Source organism: Trachurus trachurus (genome assembly GCF_905171665.1).
Source record: "Trachurus trachurus genome assembly, chromosome: 11".
Classification (NCBI taxonomy): domain Eukaryota; kingdom Metazoa; phylum Chordata; class Actinopteri; order Carangiformes; family Carangidae; genus Trachurus; species Trachurus trachurus.
In genome coordinates, this window is record NC_139904.1 from 23,576,652 (window position 1) to 23,582,151 (window position 5,500).

The window sequence follows — 5,500 nt, forward strand, 5'->3', positions numbered from 1 at the left end:
TGATCGCGAACACTAGTTTTACAGCCAAAACACTCATTGGTGGAAAAAACAGCCACACCCACTTTTCCTGTTCATCGGAACCCCCACCACCCCCAATAGAATGTATTACAGAGAAACCATTCCTTAGCATGGCAGAGGTTGTGTCACATATTACTACTAAATACTGAATAATATAACTTATATTCTAGCCTTTTTTCTTGTAGGACATTATACGGACCCTCCAGGATTTTGTGATGTCACGATAGCAGCTATTAATGCAAATTCAATCATGAATTCTTTGGCCTTGCCTCTGCAACTTTTCTGCAAATTTACTGTCATAGACTACTCTGGTCAGCTGTGGTTTTGATTGATGCTCAGTGTGTCTGCAAATTAACATTATCGTGTTTGCAATCAATGTAGCACCACTGTATATTTTCTGTGCTTTTCCTCTCTTCATTTCGAACAAACTTGTTTCAGTTTTTGCTGGTATGTGAAATCTGGTGCATGCCCCGTGTCTTTTCTCTCTTGCTCGCTTTATAATTTATAATAAATTTTTAATAAATTTAGCGACATCACAAAATCCTTGAGGGTCCGTATAATGTCCTACAAGAAAAAAGGCTAGAATAGAAGTTATATTATTGAGTATCTTGTAGTAATATGTGACACAACCTCTGCCATGCTAAGGAATGGCTTCTCTGTAATACATTCTATTGGGGGTGGTGGGGGTTCCGATGAACAGGAAAAGTGGGTGTGGCTGTTTTTTCCACCAAGGAGTGTTTTGGGTGTAAAACTAATGTTTGCGATCAACTCAGAATCATGAAAAACCCCTAGTTTGACCCCTCACAAGATACTTAAAGCCTCCGGAAACCCAAATCCACCAAAGCCTCCCAACTATGTATTTTAGGGTCTTATGTACTACATATAATTAAACATGTAAAAATAATTAGAAAAAAGTTTCCATCCAAATTCAAAATATTTGTCTTTTAGGTTTTTGTACAGTAGGTTTGAATTGGGCGGAGTTATCTCTGGGATTTATCACGCAATAAATCCGAACCACTCATAAATCGCCTTCCAGCGCTACCTACCTTGTCTGTGTCTGTGTGTGTCAGTCTGTCTGTCTGTGTGTGTGCCCACAACTCCTCTCTACATACAGCCGATACAGCCGTTTTTTGGGGGGGGTGAGGGGAGGGAGGGAGGGTGTGTGTAAATTGGCGATTAGCTTTGAGCATTTATTAGCTTTCCAGTGCGACCTGCCTTGTCTCTGTGTGTGTGTCAGTCAGCCCCTCTTGACGCTCACACAGACATGAGTGACGGTTAAAAGCTTTTTTTTTCCTGTGAGACTACGACCAAAGACGGTTATGGCGCTCCAAAACGAAGCTGGTAGTCTAGTTAGCAGGCTAAATAGCATCAATCAATCGATGCACGTCCTCCGGTGAGGACCTTTTTTTTTTTTTTTACGGTCGCCATTGACGTGTTGCTATGACATTGTTTGAAGTGGGCGGGGCCAGAGAGATGTCAATCAAGACGAGGGAGCTGTCAATCATAGCGTTATCTGCCACGCCCACACTGTCCTGACCAGTGGCCTCAAAAGTGCCTCAATAGCAAAATGAGCTGTTTTTAAACCAGATTTTCTAATAGTTATGAATAGTTATTGTCACTCAGACTTTTGTGGATGCTTAATGAGGCGCTTGACTTTGATATAATATAAGCATTTTTACTATATACGTATAGTCAGGTTTCCAAAGGCTTTAAGGCCAAATTTAACATTTCAGAATTTTCGCAAAATCTGGTTACAGGTACCCCAAATTTGAGTAGTTTTTTAGGGGGTTTCCCACTGGAGTTGAATTTCAACATTTTATTACATGATATTACACACCTTCCTAAACACAATGGTGAAGAAATGTATTGGTAATGATTTACTTGCCAGATTTTCATAGGTTTCCAATGGAGAATAATGTGGAAAAAGACCCCTTAAGACCCCTAAAGGTCAGCCACCAAAGTGGTTCCACGTCTGAAATGGACTCTATGCACAGCTCCACCACTTCCTGAATTTAAGGCAGGTCCTTCATTTCCTGTCTTACATTATTGGACAAACTGATTAATCCAGGTGTGTCTGAGTAGTCACAATGGTCAGACACACCTGGAATAATCAGTTTGTCCAATAATGTAAGACAGGAAATTAAGGACCTGCCTTAAATTCAGGAAGTGGTGGAGCTGTGCATAGAGCCCATTAAACCTTGGGGTAGCCAAGCCAATTTTTTAGTGATTAATGCTGTAACTTTATGGAATGACACACTTATATTGGCCGCGTTTCCCAGATTCGATCTTTCTTAAGGACTTAAGAAGGCTCTTAAGAAGGGTTCGGCTAAGAAGGAGCGCTAAGATACGGGTGTTTCCCAGATGCGTTCTTAACTGCCTTCTTAAGATCATGCCAAAGAAGCTTCTTAAGAAGCTCTTAACGGGAGCTGTCCACCACCACAGTACTGAAACTGAATCAATCGATGCCAGGCAAATTGATTATTATATCACACGCCACCTAATACACACATAGATCACACACAGTGACCAGCGCAGCTGCACCGACGGGCCATGAATAAACCGAAGACGGGATTTCCAAACATGGGGTTAACACAGGTGGTCCCGGTGTCCGCGGGCCTGATTAGAAACTTCTCCGCTGTTGTTGCCGCGTTGGTCACAGTGACGGACTGGCCGTAGATGACACGGCACAGCCGCGTAAAGATGCGGCCGAGACGGCTGCACGGCCATGTGATTGATGTGTGTGAAAATAAAAAATAAAAACGTGCGCAGGGGCTGGCTGGTTTACAGCCAGACAACTCTGGAAAAGAAAGTGGAAGCATTACCGTGGTCTGGGTTCGAATCCACCCACTAAAATATTATTTTGGTGATCAACACCTTTTTCTTTTCTCATCATCATTAAATGATCAATGCAAGGCTACATATGTATATAGGCTACATATATATTTAGGCAGTGGAGTGTTAATGCGTGACAGTCTTTTTGGTGCCAGTATAACATGGCACAGGAGGATCGGTGTCACGGCTGCCACACTCCGTGACACTGACCCTTGCTTGCGATGCCCCCACCACACCAAGAAGCTGCCCACTGTGTAAAAACACGATGAAACAGCGACACTAGGGGTTGATTTAAGAACGGTTGTTTTTGATGTTCATGCAGATATGGGACGTGGATGTGTGCGTAAAAAGTTATGATGAATGATGATGATTAATTTTATTTGTGTGCCTGATGTGCAGAGCACATGTTATTCCTCATATTTAGTTTATTATTGTTCTTATTTTATTTTTTTATCTCTTTATTTTTTATTTCGGCACATAATTTAATGTTTTAAACATACGATGTGCACTGTTTAATATCTTGCTTAGTGTGATATTGATTTGCCTTGAAAACGTGAGCGTTGGTCGCTAAGAAGACTCGTAAGAGTGGGTCCGCTCGATCTTACATTTCCTTCTTAGTGAAAGATCTTCTTAGGCTAAGAGCGACTCTGGGAAACACGTTCTTCTTTCACAGCGCTCTTAAGAGCGCTCCAAAGAAGATCTTAGCGCTAAGAGCTTCTTAACAAATCTGGGAAACGCGGCCATTGACATTTCCAATACTAATGACCTGCTCACATACATAACCTACTTGAATTTCTTGTGACGAATCTTTGAGCAAGATTATGATAGAGACCATTTGAGGTGAGCAAATGAGCAAGTTGATATCAACATGTTATCGTATGTTCAGATACCGTGAGGTTCTGCACAGATGTCAGTCTTTGGTAAGTGTTTGACCAATAACATTGCAGCAAAATGTCAGACACCCTCTCAAAAAAGCATCATCTGGGGGTCAGAGGGGAGTCCAACGCAGAAGGTTCGGTTGAAATCGGGCCGGTGACCAAAAACCACGCGGGTAACATTTTGGCCAAATATGAAAATTTCTTCAAATTTCTCCAAACTCGGATATATCATCTGGGGGTCCGAGTGGAGTCCAACGCAGAAGGTTTGGTTAAATCAGGCCGGTGGTTTTGGAGAAAATGACCAAAAACCACACAGGCCACTTTGAAAAAAAAGGCAACTCCGCGGGTTCCTTTTTTTTTTTTTTGACCCAATTCTTTTTTTTTTTGGCCAAAAATTAAAATTTCAAGGTTTGGTTAAATCAGGCCGGTGGTTTTGGAGAAAATGACCAAAAACCACACAGGCCATTTTGAAAAAAAGAGCCACTCCGCAGGTTAAAGTTTTTTTTTTTACCAAAAATTAAAATTTCTCCAAACTCGGATATATCATCTGGGGGTCCGAGGGGAGTCCAACGCAGAAGGTTTGGTTGAAATCGGGCCGGTGGTCTTGGAGAAAATGACCAAAAACCAAACAGGCGATTTTAAAAAGACGACAGCCGCGCGCCTTACGTTTTTTTTTTTTGACCAAAAATTAAAATTTCTTCAAATTTCTCCAAACTCGGATATATCATCTGGGGGTCCGAGGGGAGTCCAACGCAGAAGGTTTGGTTGAAATCGGGCCGGTGGTCTTGGAGAAAATGACCAAAAACCAAACAGGCGATTTTAAAAAGACGACAGCCGCGCGCCTTACGGTTTTTTTTTTTTGACCAAAAATTTAAATTTCTTCAAATTTCTCCAAACTCTGATATATCATCTGGGGGTCCGAGGGGAGTCCAACGCAGAAGGTTTGGTTGAAATCGGGCCGGTGGTTTTGGAGAAAATGACCAAAAACCGCTCAGGCCATTTTGAAAAAAAGAGCCACTCCGCGGGTTAAAGTTTTTTTTTGACCAAATTTTTTTTTTTTTTTTGACCAAAAATTAAAATTTCTCCAAACTCGGATATATCATCTGGGGGTCCGAGGGGAGTCCAACGCAGAAGGTTTGGTTGAAATCGGGCCGGTGGTTTTGGAGAAAATGACCAAAAACCGCTCAGGCCATTTTGAAAAAAAGAGCCACTCCGCGGGTTAAAGTTTTTTTTTAGACCAAAAATTAAAATTTCTCCAAACTCGGATATATCATCTGGGGGTCCGAGGGGAGTCCAACGCAGAAGGTTTGGTTGAAATCGGGCCGGTGGTTTTGGAGAAAATGACCAAAAACCGCTCAGGCCATTTTGAAAAAAAGAGCCACTCCGCGGGTTAAAGTTTTTTTTTTGACCAAAAATTAAAATTTCTCCAAACTCGGATATATCATCTGGGGGTCCGAGGGGAGTCCAACGCAGAAGGTTTGGTTGAAATCGGGCCGGTGGTTTTGGAGAAAATGACCAAAAACCGCTCAGGCCATTTTGAAAAAAAGAGCCACTCCGCGGGTTAAAGTTTTTTTTTTTCACCAAAAATTAAAATTTCTCCAAACTCGGATATATCATCTGGGGGTCCGAGGGGAGTCCAACGCAGAAGGTTTGGTTGAAATCGGGCCGGTGGTTTTGGAGAAAATGACCAAAAACCGCTCAGGCCATTTTGAAAAAAAGAGCCACTCCGCGGGTTAAAGTTTTTTTTTTTGACCAAAAATTAAAATTTCTCC